Here is a 17,010-nt window from a genome sequence, read left to right as displayed (position 1 = left end):
AAAGTAAGAAAACTCAGCAACAGTCAATCATTACTGCTCCAGACAACGCACCCCTCACGACCTAATTAAACTCTCATAAGCAAACAACAACACGGCACCGCCTTTACCCCGGGTGGGGATTGAACTCACGACCTTCAGATTATGAGACCGACGCGCTGCCTACTGCGCTACCGAGGCGGACAGGGGTCACTGGGAAACACAACCGGTATCAATAGTTTCCACAAGTTAAAAATTGAAACAGTAAGAAAACCGAGCAACAGTCATTTATTACTGCTCAAGACAGCGCACCCCTCACGACCTAATTAAACTCTCATAAGCAAACAAAAAATGTGTACCGCCTTTACCCTGGGTGTGTATTGAACTCACGACCTTCAGATTATGAGACTGACGCGCTGCCTATTGCGCTACCGAGGCGGACAGGTGTCACTGGGAAACACAACCGGCATCAATAGTTCCCTCAAGTTAAAGGTCGAAAAAGTAAGAAAACTCAGCAACAGTCATTCATTACTGCTCCAGACAGCGCACCCCTCAAGACCTAATTAAACTCTCGTAAGCAAAAAAAAACTGCATCGACATTGGCCCGCCTTAGGATTGAACTCACGACCTTCAGATTATGAGACTGACGCGCTGCCTACTGCACTACCAAGGCGGACAGGTGTCTCTGGGAAACACAACCGGTATCAATAGTTTCCACAAGTTAAAAATTGAAAAATTAAGAAAACCGAGCAACTGTCATTCATTACTGCTCCTGACAGCGCACTCCTCACGACCTAATTAAACTCTAATAAGCAAACAAAAAACTGCACCGCCTTTGGCCCGGGTGAGAATTGAACTCACGACCTTCAGATTATGAAACTGACGCGCTGCCTACTGCGCTACCGAGGCGGACAGGCGTCACTGGGAGACACAACAGGTATCAATAGTTCCCTCTAGTTAAAGGTCGAAAAAGTAAGAAAACTCGGCAACAGTCATTCATTACTGCTCCAGACAGCGCACCCTTCAACACCTAATTAAACTCTCATAAACAAACAAAAAAACTTCGCCGCCTTTGCCCCGGGTGAGGATTGAACTCACGACCTTCAGAATATGAGACTGACGCGCTGCCTACTGCGCTACCGAGGCAGACTGGGGTCACTGGGAAACGCAACCGGTATCAATAGTTCCCTAAAGTTAAAGGTCGAAAAAGTAAGAAAACTCAGTAACAGTCATTCATTACTGCTCCAGACAGCGCACCCCTCAAGACCTAATTAAACTCTCTTAAGCAAACAAAAAAACTGCACCGCCTTTGGCCCGGGAGAGGATTGAACTCACGACCTTCACATTATGAGCCTGACGCGCTGCCTACTGCGCTACCGAGGCGGACAGGTGTCACTGGAAAACACAACAGGTATCAATAGTTCCCACAAGTTAAAGGTCGAAAAAGTAAGAAAACTCAGCAACAGACATTCATTACTGCTTCAGACAGCGCACCCCTCACGACCTAATTAAACTCCCATAAGCAAACAAAGAACTGCACCACCTTTGCCCCGGGTGAGGATTGAACTCACGATCTTCAGATTATGAGACTGACGCGCTGCCTACTGCGCTACCGAGGCGGACAGGTGTCACTGGGAAACCCAACCAGTATCAATAGTTCCCACACGTTAAAGGTCGAAAAAGTAAGAAAACTCAGCAACAGTCATTCATTACTACACCAGACAGCGCACACTTCACGACCTAATTAAACTCTCATAAGCAAACAAAACAACTACACCGCCTTTGCCCCGGGTGAGGATGGAACTCACGACCTTCAGATTATGAGACTGACGCGCTGCCTACTGCGCTACCGAGGCGGACAGGGGTCACTGCGAAGCGCAACAGGTATCATTAGTTCCCACAAATTAAAGGTGGAAAAAGTAAGAAAACTGAGCAACAGTCATTTATTACTGCTCCAGACAGTGCACCCCTCACGACCTAATTAAACTTTCATGAGCAAACAAAAAATGTGCAACAAATTTGCCCCGGGTGAGTGTTGAACTCACGACCTTCAGATTATGAGACTGACGCGCTGCCTACTGCGCTACCGAGGCGAACAGGCGTCACTGGGAAACACAACCGGTATCAATAGTTCCCACATGTTAAAGGTCGAAAAAGTAAGAAAACTCAGCAACAGTCATTTATTACTGCTCAGGACAGCGCACCCCTCACGACCTAATTAAACTCTTATAGGCAAACAAAAAATCTGCACCGCCTTTGCCCCGGGTGTGAATTGAACTCACGACCTTCAGATTATGAGACTGAAGCGCCGCCTACTGCGCTACCGAGGCGGACTGGTGTCACTGGGAAACACAACCGGTATCAATAGTTCCCACAAGTTAAAGGTCGAAAAAGTAAGAAAACTCAGCAACAGTCATTCATTACTACACCAGACAGCGCACCCTTCACGACCTAATTAAACTCTCATAAGCAAACAAAACAACTACACCGCCTTTGCCCCGGGTGAGGATGGAACTCACGACCTTCAGATTATGAGACTGACGCGCTGCCTACTGCGCTACCGAGGCGGACAGGGGTCACTGCGAAACGCAACCGGTATCATTAGTTCCCACAAATTAAAGGTGGAAAAAGTAAGAAAACTGAGCAACAGTCATTTATTACTGCTCCAGACAGTGCACCCCTCACGACCTAATTAAACTTTCATGAGCAAACAAAAAATGTGCAACAAATTTGCCCCGGGTGAGTGTTGAACTCACGACCTTCAGATTATGAGACTGACGCGCTGCCTACTGCGCTACCGAGGCGAACAGGCGTCACTGGGAAACACAACCGGTATCAATAGTTCCCACATGTTAAAGGTCGAAAAAGTAAGAAAACTCAGCAACAGTCATTCATTACTGCTCCAGACAGCGCACCCCTCAAGACCTAATTAAACTCTCATAAGCAAACAAAAAAACTGCATCGACATTGGCCCGCCTTAGGATTGAACTCACGACCTTCAGATTATGAGACTGACGCGCTGCCTACTGCACTACCGAGGCGGACAGGTGTCTCTGGGAAACACAACCGGTATCAATAGTTCCCACAAGTTCAAAATTGAAAAATTAAGAAAACCGAGCAACTGTCATTCATTACTGCTCCTGACAGCGCACTCCTCACGACCTAATTAAACTCTAATAAGCAAACAAAAAACTGCACCGCCTTTGGCCCGGGTGAGAATTGAACTCACGACCCTCAGATTATGAAACTGACGTGCTGCCTACTGCGCTACCGAGGCGGACAGGTGTCACTGGGAAACAGAACAGGTATCAATAGTTCCCTCAAGTTAAAAATTGAAAAAGTAAGAAAACTCACCAACAGTCATTCATTACTGCTCCAGACAGCGCACCCCTCACGACCTAATTAAACTCTCATTAGCAAACAAAAATCTTCGCCGCCTTTGCCCCGGGTGAGGATTGAACTCACGACCTTCACATTATGAGACAGACGTGCTGCCTTTGCACTGCCGAGGCGGACAGGGGTCACTGGGAAACGCAACCGGTATCATTAGTTCCCACAAATTAAAGGTCGAAAAAGTAAGAAAACCGAGCAACAGTCAGTCATTACTGCTCCAGACAGCGCACCCCTCACGACCTAATTAAACTCTCATAAGCAAACAAAAAACTTTACCGCCTTTGCCCTGGGTCAGGTTTGACCTCACGACCTTCAGATTATGAGACTGACGCGCTGCCAGTGCGCTACCGAGGCGGACAGGTGTCACTGGGAAACACAACCGGTATCAATAGTTCCCACAAGTTAAAAATTAAAAAATAAGAAAACTCACCAACAGTCATTCATTACTGCTCCAGACAGCGCACCCCTCACGACCTAATTAAACGCTCATAAGCAAACAAAAAACTCCACCGCCTTTGCCCTGGGATAGGTTTGACCTCACGACCTTCAGATTATGAGACTGACGCGCTGCCAGTGCGCTACCGAGGCGGACAGGTGTCACTGGGAAACACAACCGGTATCAATAGTTCCCACAAGTTAAAAATTAAAAAATAAGAAAACTCACCAACAGTCATTCATTACTGCTCCAGACAGCGCACCCCTCACGACCTAATTAAACGCTCATAAGCAAACAAAAAACTCCACCGCCTTTGCCCCGGGTGAGGATTGAACTGACGACCTTCAGATTATGAGACTGACGCGCTGCATACTGCGCTACCGAGGCGGACAGGTGTCACTGGAAACACAACCGGTATCAATAGTTCCCACACGTTAGAGGTCGAAAAAGTAAGAAAATTCAGCAACAGTCATTCGTTACTGCTCCAAACAGCGCACCCCTCACGACCTAATTAAACTCTCATAGGCAAACAAAAATTCTGCACCGCCTTTGCCCCGGGTGTGGATTGAACTCACGACCTTGAGATTATGAGACTGACGCACCGCCTACTGCGCTAACGAGGCGGACTGGTGTCACTGGGAAACACATCCGGTATCAATAGTGCCCACAAGTTAAAGGTCGAAAAAGTAAGAAAACTCAGCAACAGTCATTCATTACTGCTCCAGACAGCGCACCCTCCACGAACTAATTAAACTCTCATAAGCAAAGAAACCAACTACACCGCCTTTGCCCCGGGTGAGGATGGAACTCACGACCTTCAAATTATGAGACTGACGCGCTGCCTACTGCGCTACCGAGGCGGACAGGGGTCACTGGGAAACGCAACCGGTATCATTAGTTCCCACAAATTAAAGGTTGAAAAAATAAGAAAACCGAACAACTGTCATTCATTACTGCTCAAGACAGTGCACCCCTCACGACCTAATTAAACTCTCATGAGCAAACAAAAAATCTGCAACAAGTTTGCCCCGTGTGAGTATTGAACTCACGACCTTCAGCTTATGAGACTGACGCGCTGCCTACTGCGCTACCGAGGCGGACAGGGGTCACTGCGCTACCGAGGCGGACAGGTGTCACTGGGAAACACAACCGGTATCATTAGTTCCCACAAATTAAAGGTCGAAAAAGTAGGAAAACCGAGCAACAGTCATTCATTACTTCTCCAGAGAGTGCACCCCTCACGACCTAATTAAACTCTCATAAGCAAACAAAACATATTCACCGCCTTTGCCCCGGGAAAGGATTGAACTCACGACCTTCAGATTATGAGACTGACGCGCTGCCTACTGCACTACCGAGGCGGACAGGTGTGACTGGGAAACACAACCGGTATCAATAGTTCCCACAAGTTAAAGGTCGAAAAAGTAAGAAAACTCAGCAACAGTCAATCATCACTGCTCCAGACATCGCACCCATCACGACCTAATTAAACTCTCATAAGCAAACAACAAAACGGCACCGCCTTTACCCCGGGTGGGGATTGAACACACGACCTTCAGATTTTGAGACTGACACGCTGCCTACTGCGCTACCGAGGCGGACAGGGGTCACTGGGAAACACAACCGGTATCAATAGTTCCCTCAAGTTAAAGGTCGAAAAAGTAAGAAAACTCGGCAACAGTCATTCATTACTGCTCCAGACAGCGCACCCTTCAACACCTAATTAAACTCTCATAAACAAACAAAAATACTTCGCCGCCTTTGCCCCGGGTGAGGATTGAACTCACGATCTTCAGATTATGAGACTGACGCGCTGCCTACTGCGCTACCGAGGCGGACAGGTGTCACTGGGAAACACAACCAGTATCAATAGTTCCCACACGTTAAAGGTCGAAAAAGTAAGAAAATTCAGCAACAGTCATTCGTTACTGCTCCAAACAGCGCACCCCTCACGAACTAATTAAACTTTCATAGGCAAACAAAAATTCTGCACCGCCTTTGCCCCGGATGTGGATTGAACTCACGACCTTGAGATTATGAGACTGACGCGCCGCCTACTGCGCTACTGAGGCGGACTGGTGTCACTGGGAAACACAACCGGTATCAATAGTTCCCACAAGTTAAAGGTCGAAAAAGTAAGAAAACTCAGCAACAGTCATTCATTACTACACCAGACAGCGCACCCTTCACGACCTAATTAAACTCTCATAAGCAAACAAAACAACTACACCGCCTTTGCCCCGGGTGAGGATGGAACTCACGACCTTCAGATTATGAGACTGACGCGCTGCCTACTGCGCTACCGAGGCGGACAGGGGTCACTGCGAAACGCAACAGGTATCATTAGTTCCCACAAATTAAAGGTGGAAAAAGTAAGAAAACTGAGCAACAGTCATTTATTACTGCTCCAGACAGTGCACCCCTCACGACCTAATTAAACTTTCATGAGCAAACAAAAAATGTGCAACAAATTTGCCCCGGGTGAGTGTTGAACTCACGACCTTCAGATTATGAGACTGACGCGCTGCCTACTGCGCTACCGAGGCGAACAGGCGTCACTGGGAAACACAACCGGTATCAATAGTTCCCACATGTTAAAGGTCGAAAAAGTAAGAAAACTCAGCAACAGTCATTTATTACTGCTCAGGACAGCGCACCCCTCACGACCTAATTAAACTCTTATAGGCAAACAAAAAATCTGCACCGCCTTTGCCCCGGGTGTGAATTGAACTCACGACCTTCAGATTATGAGACTGAAGCGCCGCCTACTGCGCTACCGAGGCGGACTGGTGTCACTGGGAAACACAACCGGTATCAATAGTTCCCACAAGTTAAAGGTCGAAAAAGTAAGAAAACTCAGCAACAGTCATTCATTACTACACCAGACAGCGCACCCTTCACGACCTAATTAAACTCTCATAAGCAAACAAAACAACTACACCGCCTTTGCCCCGGGTGAGGATGGAACTCACGACCTTCAGATTATGAGACTGACGCGCTGCCTACTGCGCTACCGAGGCGGACAGGGGTCACTGCGAAACGCAACCGGTATCATTAGTTCCCACAAATTAAAGGTGGAAAAAGTAAGAAAACTGAGCAACAGTCATTTATTACTGCTCCAGACAGTGCACCCCTCACGACCTAATTAAACTTTCATGAGCAAACAAAAAATGTGCAACAAATTTGCCCCGGGTGAGTGTTGAACTCACGACCTTCAGATTATGAGACTGACGCGCTGCCTACTGCGCTACCGAGGCGAACAGGCGTCACTGGGAAACACAACCGGTATCAATAGTTCCCACATGTTAAAGGTCGAAAAAGTAAGAAAACTCAGCAACAGTCATTCATTACTGCTCCAGACAGCGCACCCCTCAAGACCTAATTAAACTCTCATAAGCAAACAAAAAAACTGCATCGACATTGGCCCGCCTTAGGATTGAACTCACGACCTTCAGATTATGAGACTGACGCGCTGCCTACTGCACTACCGAGGCGGACAGGTGTCTCTGGGAAACACAACCGGTATCAATAGTTCCCACAAGTTCAAAATTGAAAAATTAAGAAAACCGAGCAACTGTCATTCATTACTGCTCCTGACAGCGCACTCCTCACGACCTAATTAAACTCTAATAAGCAAACAAAAAACTGCACCGCCTTTGGCCCGGGTGAGAATTGAACTCACGACCCTCAGATTATGAAACTGACGCGCTGCCTACTGCGGTACCGAGGCGGACAGGTGTCACTGGGAAACAGAACAGGTATCAATAGTTCCCTCAAGTTAAAAATTGAAAAAGTAAGAAAACTCACCAACAGTCATTCATTACTGCTCCAGACAGCGCACCCCTCACGACCTAATTAAACTCTCATTAGCAAACAAAAATCTTCGCCGCCTTTGCCCCGGGTGAGGATTGAACTCACGACCTTCACATTATGAGACAGACGTGCTGCCTTTGCACTACCGAGGCGGACAGGGGTCACTGGGAAACGCAACCGGTATCATTAGTTCCCACAAATTAAAGGTCGAAAAAGTAAGAAAACCGAGCAACAGTCAGTCATTACTGCTCCAGACAGCGCACCCCTCACGACCTAATTAAACTCTCATAAGCAGACAAAAAACTTTACCGCCTTTGCCCTGAGTCAGGTTTGACCTCACGACCTTCAGATTATGAGACTGACGCGCTGCCTACTGCGCTACCGAGGCGAACAGGCGTCACTGGGAAACACAACCGGTATCAATAGTTCCCACATGTTAAAGGTCGAAAAAGTAAGAAAACTCAGCAACAGTCATTCATTACTGCTCCAGACAGCGCACCCCTCAAGACCTAATTAAACTCTCATAAGCAAACAAAAAAACTGCATCGACATTGGCCCGCCTTAGGATTGAACTCACGACCTTCAGATTATGAGACTGACGCGCTGCCTACTGCACTACCGAGGCGGACAGGTGTCTCTGGGAAACACAACCGGTATCAATAGTTCCCACAAGTTCAAAATTGAAAAATTAAGAAAACCGAGCAACTGTCATTCATTACTGCTCCTGACAGCGCACTCCTCACGACCTAATTAAACTCTAATAAGCAAACAAAAAACTGCACCGCCTTTGGCCCGGGTGAGAATTGAACTCACGACCCTCAGATTATGAAACTGACGCGCTGCCTACTGCGCTACCGAGGCGGACAGGTGTCACTGGGAAACAGAACAGGTATCAATAGTTCCCTCAAGTTAAAAATTGAAAAAGTAAGAAAACTCACCAACAGTCATTCATTACTGCTCCAGACAGCGCACCCCTCACGACCTAATTAAACTCTCATTAGCAAACAAAAATCTTCGCCGCCTTTGCCCCGGGTGAGGATTGAACTCACGACCTTCACATTATGAGACAGACGTGCTGCCTTTGCACTACCGAGGCGGACAGGGGTCACTGGGAAACGCAACCGGTATCATTAGTTCCCACAAATTAAAGGTCGAAAAAGTAAGAAAACCGAGCAACAGTCAGTCATTACTGCTCCAGACAGCGCACCCCTCACGACCTAATTAAACTCTCATAAGCAAACAAAAAACTTTACCGCCTTTGCCCTGGGTCAGGTTTGACCTCACGACCTTCAGATTATGAGACTGACGCGCTGCCAGTGCGCTACCGAGGCGGACAGGTGTCACTGGGAAACACAACCGGTATCAATAGTTCCCACAAGTTAAAAATTAAAAAATAAGAAAACTCACCAACAGTCATTCATTACTGCTCCAGACAGCGCACCCCTCACGACCTAATTAAACGCTCATAAGCAAACAAAAAACTCCACCGCCTTTGCCCTGGGATAGGTTTGACCTCACGACCTTCAGATTATGAGACTGACGCGCTGCCAGTGCGCTACCGAGGCGGACAGGTGTCACTGGGAAACACAACCGGTATCAATAGTTCCCACAAGTTAAAAATTAAAAAATAAGAAAACTCACCAACAGTCATTCATTACTGCTCCAGACAGCGCACCCCTCACGACCTAATTAAACGCTCATAAGCAAACAAAAAACTCCACCGCCTTTGCCCCGGGTGAGGATTGAACTGACGACCTTCAGATTATGAGACTGACGCGCTGCATACTGCGCTACCGAGGCGGACAGGTGTCACTGGAAACACAACCGGTATCAATAGTTCCCACACGTTAGAGGTCGAAAAAGTAAGAAAATTCAGCAACAGTCATTCGTTACTGCTCCAAACAGCGCACCCCTCACGACCTAATTAAACTCTCATAGGCAAACAAAAATTCTGCACCGCCTTTGCCCCGGGTGTGGATTGAACTCACGACCTTGAGATTATGAGACTGACGCACCGCCTACTGCGCTAACGAGGCGGACTGGTGTCACTGGGAAACACATCCGGTATCAATATTGCCCACAAGTTAAAGGTCGAAAAAGTAAGAAAACTCAGCAACAGTCATTCATTACTGCTCCAGACAGCGCACCCTTCACGAACTAATTAAACTCTCATAAGCAAAGAAACCAACTACACCGCCTTTGCCCCGGGTGAGGATGGAACTCACGACCTTCAAATTATGAGACTGACGCGCTGCCTACTGCGCTACCGAGGCGGACAGGGGTCACTGGGAAACGCAACCGGTATCATTAGTTCCCACAAATTAAAGGTTGAAAAAATAAGAAAACCGAACAACTGTCATTCATTACTGCTCAAGACAGTGCACCCCTCACGACCTAATTAAACTCTCATGAGCAAACAAAAAATCTGCAACAAGTTTGCCCCGTGTGAGTATTGAACTCACGACCTTCAGCTTATGAGACTGACGCGCTGCCTACTGCGCTACCGAGGCGGACAGGGGTCACTGCGCTACCGAGGCGGACAGGTGTCACTGGGAAACACAACCGGTATCATTAGTTCCCACAAATTAAAGGTCGAAAAAGTAGGAAAACCGAGCAACAGTCATTCATTACTTCTCCAGACAGTGCACCCCTCACGACCTAATTAAACTCTCATAAGCAAACAAAACATATTCACCGCCTTTGCCCCGGGAGAGGATTGAACTCACGACCTTCAGATTATGAGACTGACGCGCTGCCTACTGCACTACCGAGGCGGACAGGTGTGACTGGGAAACACAACCGGTATCAATAGTTCCCACAAGTTAAAGGTCGAAAAAGTAAGAAAACTCAGCAACAGTCAATCATCACTGCTCCAGACATCGCACCCATCACGACCTAATTAAACTCTCATAAGCAAACAACAAAACGGCACCGCCTTTACCCCGGGTGGGGATTGAACTCACGACCTTCAGATTATGAGACTGACACGCTGCCTACTGCGCTACCGAGGCGGACAGGGGTCACTGGGAAACACAACCGGTATCAATAGTTCCCTCAAGTTAAAGGTCGAAAAAGTAAGAAAACTCGGCAACAGTCATTCATTACTGCTCCAGACAGCGCACCCTTCAACACCTAATTAAACTCTCATAAACAAACAAAAATACTTCGCCGCCTTTGCCCCGGGTGAGGATTGAACTCACGATCTTCAGATTATGAGACTGACGCGCTGCATACTGCGCTACCGAGGCGGACAGGTGTCACTGGGAAACACAACCGGTATCAATAGTTCCCACATGTTAGAGGTCGAAAAAGTAAGAAAATTCAGAAACAGTCATTCGTTACTGCTCCAAACAGCGCACCCCTCACGACCTAATTAAACTCTCATAGGCAAACAAAAATTCTGCACCGCCTTTGCCCCGGGTGTGGATTGAACTCACGACCTTGAGATTATGAGACTGACGCACCGCCTACTGCGCTACCGAGGCGGACTGGTGTCACTGGGAAACACATCCGGTATCAATAGTTCCCACAAGTTAAAGGTCGAAAAAGTAAGAAAACTCAGCAACAGTCATTCATTACTGCTCCAGACAGCGCACCCTTCACGACCTAATTAAACTCTCATAAGCAAAAAAACCAACTACACCGCCTTTGCCCCGGGTGAGGATGGAACTCACGACCTTCAAATTATGAGACTGACGCGCTGCCTACTGCGCTACCGAGGCGGACATGGGTCACTGGGAAACGCAACCGGTATCATTAGTTCCCACAAATTAGAGGTTGAAAAAATAAGAAAACCGAACAACTGTCATTCATTGCTGCTCAAGACAGTGCACCCCTCACGACCTAATTAAACTCTCATGAGCAAACAAAAAATCTGCAACAAATTTGCCCCGTGTGAGGATTGAACTCACGACCTTCAGCATATGAGACTGACGCGCTGCCTACTGCGCTACCGAGGCGGACAGGGCTCACTGCGAAGCGCAACCGGTATCATTAGTTCCCACAAATTAAAGGTCGAAAAAGTAGGAAAACCGAGCAACAGTCATTCATTACTTCTCCAGACAGTGCACCCCTCACGACCTAATTAAACTCTCATAAGCAAACAAAACATATTCACCGCCTTTGCCTCGGGAAAGGATTGAACTCACGACCTTCAGATTATGAGACTGACGCGCTGCCTACTGCACTACCGAGGCGGACAGGTGTGACTGGGAAACACAACCGCTATCAATAGTTCCCACAAGTTAAAGGTCGAAAAAGTAAGAAAACTCAGCAACAGTCAATCATTAATGCTCCAGACAGCGCACCCCTCACGACCTAATTAAACTCTCATAAGCAAACAACAGAACGGCACCGCCTTTACCCCGGGTGGGGATTGAACTCACGACCTTCAGATTATGAGACTGATGCGCTGCCTACTGCGCTACCGAGGCGGACATGGGTCACTGGGAAACACAACCGGTATCAATAGTTTCCACAAGTTAAAAATTGAAACAGTAAGAAAACCGAGCAACAGTCATTTATTACTGCTCAAGACAGCGCACCCCTCACGACCTAATTAAACTCTCATAAGCAAACAAAAAATGTGTACCGCCTTTACCCTGGGTGTGTATTGAACTCACGACCTTCAGATTATGAGACTGACGCACCGCCTACTGCGCTACCGAGGCGGACAGGTGTCACTGGGAAACACAACCGGTATCAATAGTTCCCTCAAGTTAAAGGTCGAAAAAGTAAGAAAACTCAGCAACAGTCATTCATTACTGCTCCAGACAGCGCACCCCTCAAGACCTAATTAAACTCTCATAAGCAAACAAAAAAACTGCATCGACATTGGCCCGCCTTAGGATTGAACTCACGACCTTCAGATTATGAGACTGACGCGCTGCCTACTGCACTACCGAGGCGAACAGGTGTCTCTGGGAAACACAACCGGTATCAATAGTTCCCACAAGTTAAAAATTGAAAAATTAAGAAAACCGAGCAACTGTCATTCATTACTGCTCCTGACAGCGCACTCCTCACGACCTAATTAAACTCTAATAAGCAAACAAAAACTGCACCGCCTTTGGCCCGGGTGAGAATTGAACTCACGACCTTCAGATTATGAAACTGACGCGCTGCCTACTGCGCTACCGAGGCGGACAGGTGTCACTGGGAAACACAACAGGTATCAATAGTTCCCTCAAGTTAAAGGTCGAAAAAGTAAGAAAACTCGGCAACAGTCATTCATTACTGCTCCAGACAGCGCACCCTTCAACACCTAATTAAACTCTCATAAACAAACAAAAAAACTTCGCCGCCTTTGCCCCGGGTGAGGATTGAACTCACGACCTTCAGAATATGAGACTGACGCGCTGCCTACTGCGCTACCGAGGCGGACAGGTGTCACTGGAAAACACAACAGGTATCAATAGTTCCCACAAGTTAAAGGTCGAAAAAGTAAGAAAACTCAGCAACAGTCATTCATTACTGCTTCAGACAGCGCACCCCTCACGACCTAATTAAACTCTCAAGAGCAAACAAAGAACTGCACCACGTTTGCCCCGGGTGAGGATTGAACTCACGATCTTCAGATTATGAGACTGACGCGCTACCTACTGCGCTACCGAGGCGGACAGGTGTCACTGGGAAACACAACCGGTATCAATCGTTCCCACAAGTTAAAAATTGAAAAAGTAAGAAAACTCACCAACAGTCATTCATTACTGCTCCAGACAGCGCACCCCTCACGACCTAATTAAACTCTCATTAGCAAACAAAAATCTTCGCCGCCTTTGCCCCGGGTGAGGATTGAACTCACGACCTTCAGATTATGAGACTGACGCACTGCATACTGCGCTACCGAGGCGGACAGGTGTCACTAGGAAACACAACCGGTATCAATAGTTCCCACAAGTTAAAGGTCGAAAAAATAAGAAAACTCAGCAACAGTCAATCATTACTGCTCCAGACAGCGCACCCCTCACGACCTAATTAAACTCTCATAAGCAAACAACAAAACGGCACCGCCTTCACCCCGGGTGGGGATTGAACTCACGACCTTCACATTATGAGACAGACGTGCTGCCTTTGCACTACCGAGGCGGACAGGGGTCACTGGGAAACGCAACCGGTATCATTAGTTCCCACAAATTAAAGGTCGAAAAAGTAAGAAAACCGAGCAACAGTCAGTCATTACTGCTCCAGACAGCGCACCCCTCATGACCTAATTAAACTCTCATAAGCAAACAAAAAACTTTACCGCCTTTGCCCTGGGATAGGTTTGACCTCACGACCTTCAGATTATGAGACTGACGCGCTGCCAGTGCGCTACCGAGGCGGACAGGTGTCACTGGGAAACACAACCGGTATCAATAGTTCCCACAAGTTAAAAATTAAAAAATAAGAAAACTCACCAACAGTCATTCATTACTGCTCCAGACAGCGCACCCCTCACGACCTAATTAAACGCTCATAAGCAAACAAAAAACTCCACCGCCTTTGCCCCGGGTGAGGATTGAACTGACGACCTTCAGATTATTAGACTGACGCGCTGCATACTGCGCTACTGAGGCGGACAGGTGTCACTGGAAACACAACCGGTATCAATAGTTCCCACACGTTAGAGGTCGAAAAAGTAAGAAAATTCAGCAACAGTCATTCGTTACTGCTCCAAACAGCGCACCCCTCACGACCTAATTAAACTCTCATAGGCAAACAAAAATTCTGCACCGCCTTTGCCCCGGGTGTGGATTGAACTCACGACCTTGAGATTATGAGACTGACGCACCGCCTACTGCGCTAACGAGGCGGACTGGTGTCACTGGGAAACACATCCGGTATCAATAGTGCCCACAAGTTAAAGGTCGAAAAAGTAAGAAAACTCAGCAACAGTCATTCATTACTGCTCCAGACAGCGCACCCTTCACGAACTAATTAAACTCTCATAAGCAAAGAAACCAACTACACCGCCTTTGCCCCGGGTGAGGATGGAACTCACGACCTTCAAATTATGAGACTGACGCGCTGCCTACTGCGCTACCGAGGCGGACAGGGGTCACCGGGAAACGCAACCGGTATCATTAGTTCCCACAAATTAAAGGTTGAAAAAATAAGAAAACCGAACAACTGTCATTCATTACTGCTCAAGACAGTGCACCCCTCACGACCTAATTAAACTCTCATGAGCAAACAAAAAATCTGCAACAAGTTTGCCCCGTGTGAGTATTGAACTCACGACCTTCAGCTTATGAGACTGACGCGCTGCCTACTGCGCTACCGAGGCGGACAGGGGGTCACTGCGCTACCGAGGCGGACAGGTGTCACTGGGAAACACAACCGGTATCATTAGTTCCCACAAATTAAAGGTCGAAAAAGTAGGAAAACCGAGCAACAGTCATTCATTACTTCTCCAGACAGTGCACCCCTCACGACCTAATTAAACTCTCATAAGCAAACAAAACATATTCACCGCCTTTGCCCCGGGAGAGGATTGAACTCATGACCTTCAGATTAAGAGACTGACGCGCTGCCTACTGCACTACCGAGGCGGACAGGTGTGACTGGGAAACACAACCGGTATCAATAGTTCCCACAAGTTAAAGGTCGAAAAAGTAAGAAAACTCAGCAACAGTCAATCATCACTGCTCCAGACATCGCACCCATCACGACCTAATTAAACTCTCATAAGCAAACAACAAAACGGCACCGCCTTTACCCCGGGTGGGGATTGAACTCACGACCTTCAGATTATGAGACTGACACGCTGCCTACTGCGCTACCGAGGCGGACAGGGGTCACTGGGAAACACAACCGGTATCAATAGTTTCCACAAGTTAAAAATTGAAACAGTAAGAAAACCGAGCAACAGTCATTTATTACTGCTCAAGACAGCGCACCCCTCACGACCTAATTAAACTCTCATAAGCAAACAAAAAATGTGTACCGCCTTTACCCTGGGTGTGTATTGAACTCACGACCTTCAGATTATGAGACTGACGCGCTGCCTACTGCGCTACTGAGGCGGACAGGTGTCACTGGGAAACACAACTGGTATCAATAGTTCCCTCAAGTTAAAGGTCGAAAAAGTAAGAAAACTCAGCAACAGTCATTCATTACTGCTCCAGACAGCGCACCCCTCAAGACCTAATTAAACTCTCATAAGCAAACAAAAAAACTGCATCGACATTGGCCCGCCTTAGGATTGAACTCACGACCTTCAGATTATGAGACTGACGCGCTGCCTACTGCACTACCGAGGCGGACAGGTGTCTCTGGGAAACACAACCGGTATCAATAGTTCCCACAAGTTAAAAATTGAAAAATTAAGAAAACCGAGCAACTGTCATTCATTACTGCTCCTGACAGCGCACTCCTCACGACCTAATTAAACTCTAATAAGCAAACAAAAAACTGCACCGCCTTTGGCCCGGGTGAGAATTGAACTCACGACCTTCAAATTATGAAACTGACGCGCTGCCTACTGCGCTACCGAGGCGGACAGGTGTCACTGGGAAACAGAACAGGTATCAATAGTTCCCTCAAGTTAAAGGTCGAAAAAGTAAGAAAACTCGGCAACAGTCATTCATTACTGCTCCAGACAGCGCACCCTTCAACACCTAATTAAACTCTCATAAACAAACAAAAATACTTCGCCGCCTTTGCCCCGGGTGAGGATTGAACTCACGACCTTCAGAATATGAGACTGACGCGCTGCCTACTGCGCTACCGAGGCAGACTGGGGTCACTGGAAAACACAAGAGGTATCAATAGTTCCCACAAGTTAAAGGTCGAAAAAGTAAGAAAACTCAGCAACAGTCATTCATTACTGCTTCAGACAGCGCACCCCTCACGACCTAATTAAACTCTCATAAGCAAACAAAGAACTGCACCGCCTTTGCCCCGGGTGAAGATTGAACTCACGACCTTCAGGTTATGAGACTGACGCGCTGCCTACTGCGCTACCGAGGCGGACAGGGGTCACTGGGAAACACAACCGGTATCAATAGTTTCCACAAGTTAAAAATTGAAACAGTAAGAAAACCGAGCAACAGTCATTTATTACTGCTCAAGACAGCGCACCCCTCACGACCTAATTAAACTCTCATAAGCAAACAAAAAATGTGTACCGCCTATACTCTGGCTGTGTATTGAACTCACGACCTTCAGATTATGAGACTGACGCGCTGCCTATTGCGCTACCGAGGCGGACAGGTGTCACTGGGAAACACAACCGGCATCAATAGTTCCCTCAAGTTAAAGGTCGAAAAAGTAAGAAAACTCAGCAACAGTCATTCATTACTGCTCCAGACAGCGCACCCCTCAAGACCTAATTAAACTCTCATAAGCAAACAAAAAAACTGCATCGACATTGGCCCGCCTTAGGATTGAACTCACGACCTTCAGATTAT

General features: G+C 47.3%; 32 non-coding genes across 32 annotated transcripts; all 32 read right to left on the bottom strand.

Moving 5' to 3' along the window:
- Nucleotides 1-812: 812 nt before the first annotated feature.
- TRNAM-CAU (transfer RNA methionine (anticodon CAU)) lies at nucleotides 813-885 on the bottom strand. Its single transcript has one exon. It is a non-coding gene; the product is annotated as a tRNA-Met (tRNA).
- Nucleotides 886-1,049: 164 nt separating this feature from the next.
- Nucleotides 1,050-1,122, bottom strand: TRNAM-CAU (transfer RNA methionine (anticodon CAU)). Its single transcript has one exon. It is a non-coding gene; the product is annotated as a tRNA-Met (tRNA).
- A 400-nt stretch (nucleotides 1,123-1,522) lies between these two features.
- Nucleotides 1,523-1,595, bottom strand: TRNAM-CAU (transfer RNA methionine (anticodon CAU)). The gene has a single exon. It is a non-coding gene; the product is annotated as a tRNA-Met (tRNA).
- A 164-nt stretch (nucleotides 1,596-1,759) lies between these two features.
- Nucleotides 1,760-1,832, bottom strand: TRNAM-CAU (transfer RNA methionine (anticodon CAU)). Its single transcript has one exon. It is a non-coding gene; the product is annotated as a tRNA-Met (tRNA).
- Nucleotides 1,833-1,996: 164 nt separating this feature from the next.
- On the bottom strand, nucleotides 1,997-2,069 carry TRNAM-CAU (transfer RNA methionine (anticodon CAU)). The gene has a single exon. It is a non-coding gene; the product is annotated as a tRNA-Met (tRNA).
- A 401-nt stretch (nucleotides 2,070-2,470) lies between these two features.
- TRNAM-CAU (transfer RNA methionine (anticodon CAU)) lies at nucleotides 2,471-2,543 on the bottom strand. The gene has a single exon. It is a non-coding gene; the product is annotated as a tRNA-Met (tRNA).
- A 164-nt stretch (nucleotides 2,544-2,707) lies between these two features.
- Nucleotides 2,708-2,780, bottom strand: TRNAM-CAU (transfer RNA methionine (anticodon CAU)). The gene has a single exon. It is a non-coding gene; the product is annotated as a tRNA-Met (tRNA).
- A 1,812-nt stretch (nucleotides 2,781-4,592) lies between these two features.
- Nucleotides 4,593-4,665, bottom strand: TRNAM-CAU (transfer RNA methionine (anticodon CAU)). Its single transcript has one exon. It is a non-coding gene; the product is annotated as a tRNA-Met (tRNA).
- A 164-nt stretch (nucleotides 4,666-4,829) lies between these two features.
- TRNAM-CAU (transfer RNA methionine (anticodon CAU)) lies at nucleotides 4,830-4,902 on the bottom strand. Its single transcript has one exon. It is a non-coding gene; the product is annotated as a tRNA-Met (tRNA).
- Nucleotides 4,903-5,330: 428 nt separating this feature from the next.
- TRNAL-CAA (transfer RNA leucine (anticodon CAA)) lies at nucleotides 5,331-5,403 on the bottom strand. The gene has a single exon. It is a non-coding gene; the product is annotated as a tRNA-Leu (tRNA).
- Nucleotides 5,404-5,567: 164 nt separating this feature from the next.
- On the bottom strand, nucleotides 5,568-5,640 carry TRNAM-CAU (transfer RNA methionine (anticodon CAU)). The gene has a single exon. It is a non-coding gene; the product is annotated as a tRNA-Met (tRNA).
- A 401-nt stretch (nucleotides 5,641-6,041) lies between these two features.
- On the bottom strand, nucleotides 6,042-6,114 carry TRNAM-CAU (transfer RNA methionine (anticodon CAU)). Its single transcript has one exon. It is a non-coding gene; the product is annotated as a tRNA-Met (tRNA).
- A 164-nt stretch (nucleotides 6,115-6,278) lies between these two features.
- TRNAM-CAU (transfer RNA methionine (anticodon CAU)) lies at nucleotides 6,279-6,351 on the bottom strand. The gene has a single exon. It is a non-coding gene; the product is annotated as a tRNA-Met (tRNA).
- A 401-nt stretch (nucleotides 6,352-6,752) lies between these two features.
- TRNAM-CAU (transfer RNA methionine (anticodon CAU)) lies at nucleotides 6,753-6,825 on the bottom strand. The gene has a single exon. It is a non-coding gene; the product is annotated as a tRNA-Met (tRNA).
- A 164-nt stretch (nucleotides 6,826-6,989) lies between these two features.
- Nucleotides 6,990-7,062, bottom strand: TRNAM-CAU (transfer RNA methionine (anticodon CAU)). The gene has a single exon. It is a non-coding gene; the product is annotated as a tRNA-Met (tRNA).
- A 1,344-nt stretch (nucleotides 7,063-8,406) lies between these two features.
- Nucleotides 8,407-8,479, bottom strand: TRNAM-CAU (transfer RNA methionine (anticodon CAU)). Its single transcript has one exon. It is a non-coding gene; the product is annotated as a tRNA-Met (tRNA).
- Nucleotides 8,480-9,818: 1,339 nt separating this feature from the next.
- Nucleotides 9,819-9,891, bottom strand: TRNAM-CAU (transfer RNA methionine (anticodon CAU)). The gene has a single exon. It is a non-coding gene; the product is annotated as a tRNA-Met (tRNA).
- Nucleotides 9,892-10,055: 164 nt separating this feature from the next.
- TRNAM-CAU (transfer RNA methionine (anticodon CAU)) lies at nucleotides 10,056-10,128 on the bottom strand. Its single transcript has one exon. It is a non-coding gene; the product is annotated as a tRNA-Met (tRNA).
- Nucleotides 10,129-10,319: 191 nt separating this feature from the next.
- TRNAM-CAU (transfer RNA methionine (anticodon CAU)) lies at nucleotides 10,320-10,392 on the bottom strand. The gene has a single exon. It is a non-coding gene; the product is annotated as a tRNA-Met (tRNA).
- Nucleotides 10,393-10,556: 164 nt separating this feature from the next.
- Nucleotides 10,557-10,629, bottom strand: TRNAM-CAU (transfer RNA methionine (anticodon CAU)). The gene has a single exon. It is a non-coding gene; the product is annotated as a tRNA-Met (tRNA).
- Nucleotides 10,630-10,793: 164 nt separating this feature from the next.
- On the bottom strand, nucleotides 10,794-10,866 carry TRNAM-CAU (transfer RNA methionine (anticodon CAU)). The gene has a single exon. It is a non-coding gene; the product is annotated as a tRNA-Met (tRNA).
- A 401-nt stretch (nucleotides 10,867-11,267) lies between these two features.
- Nucleotides 11,268-11,340, bottom strand: TRNAM-CAU (transfer RNA methionine (anticodon CAU)). The gene has a single exon. It is a non-coding gene; the product is annotated as a tRNA-Met (tRNA).
- Nucleotides 11,341-11,504: 164 nt separating this feature from the next.
- Nucleotides 11,505-11,577, bottom strand: TRNAM-CAU (transfer RNA methionine (anticodon CAU)). The gene has a single exon. It is a non-coding gene; the product is annotated as a tRNA-Met (tRNA).
- Nucleotides 11,578-11,978: 401 nt separating this feature from the next.
- Nucleotides 11,979-12,051, bottom strand: TRNAM-CAU (transfer RNA methionine (anticodon CAU)). Its single transcript has one exon. It is a non-coding gene; the product is annotated as a tRNA-Met (tRNA).
- Nucleotides 12,052-12,687: 636 nt separating this feature from the next.
- On the bottom strand, nucleotides 12,688-12,760 carry TRNAM-CAU (transfer RNA methionine (anticodon CAU)). Its single transcript has one exon. It is a non-coding gene; the product is annotated as a tRNA-Met (tRNA).
- A 164-nt stretch (nucleotides 12,761-12,924) lies between these two features.
- On the bottom strand, nucleotides 12,925-12,997 carry TRNAM-CAU (transfer RNA methionine (anticodon CAU)). Its single transcript has one exon. It is a non-coding gene; the product is annotated as a tRNA-Met (tRNA).
- A 163-nt stretch (nucleotides 12,998-13,160) lies between these two features.
- Nucleotides 13,161-13,233, bottom strand: TRNAM-CAU (transfer RNA methionine (anticodon CAU)). Its single transcript has one exon. It is a non-coding gene; the product is annotated as a tRNA-Met (tRNA).
- A 1,342-nt stretch (nucleotides 13,234-14,575) lies between these two features.
- On the bottom strand, nucleotides 14,576-14,648 carry TRNAM-CAU (transfer RNA methionine (anticodon CAU)). The gene has a single exon. It is a non-coding gene; the product is annotated as a tRNA-Met (tRNA).
- A 164-nt stretch (nucleotides 14,649-14,812) lies between these two features.
- On the bottom strand, nucleotides 14,813-14,885 carry TRNAM-CAU (transfer RNA methionine (anticodon CAU)). The gene has a single exon. It is a non-coding gene; the product is annotated as a tRNA-Met (tRNA).
- Nucleotides 14,886-15,077: 192 nt separating this feature from the next.
- Nucleotides 15,078-15,150, bottom strand: TRNAK-CUU (transfer RNA lysine (anticodon CUU)). The gene has a single exon. It is a non-coding gene; the product is annotated as a tRNA-Lys (tRNA).
- Nucleotides 15,151-15,314: 164 nt separating this feature from the next.
- On the bottom strand, nucleotides 15,315-15,387 carry TRNAM-CAU (transfer RNA methionine (anticodon CAU)). The gene has a single exon. It is a non-coding gene; the product is annotated as a tRNA-Met (tRNA).
- An 874-nt stretch (nucleotides 15,388-16,261) lies between these two features.
- On the bottom strand, nucleotides 16,262-16,334 carry TRNAM-CAU (transfer RNA methionine (anticodon CAU)). The gene has a single exon. It is a non-coding gene; the product is annotated as a tRNA-Met (tRNA).
- Nucleotides 16,335-17,010: the final 676 nt, after the last annotated feature.

Source organism: Rhipicephalus microplus, chromosome 3 (genome assembly GCF_043290135.1).
Source record: "Rhipicephalus microplus isolate Deutch F79 chromosome 3, USDA_Rmic, whole genome shotgun sequence".
Taxonomy (NCBI): domain Eukaryota; kingdom Metazoa; phylum Arthropoda; class Arachnida; order Ixodida; family Ixodidae; genus Rhipicephalus; species Rhipicephalus microplus.
This window is presented reverse-complemented; position numbering and strand designations above follow the sequence as displayed.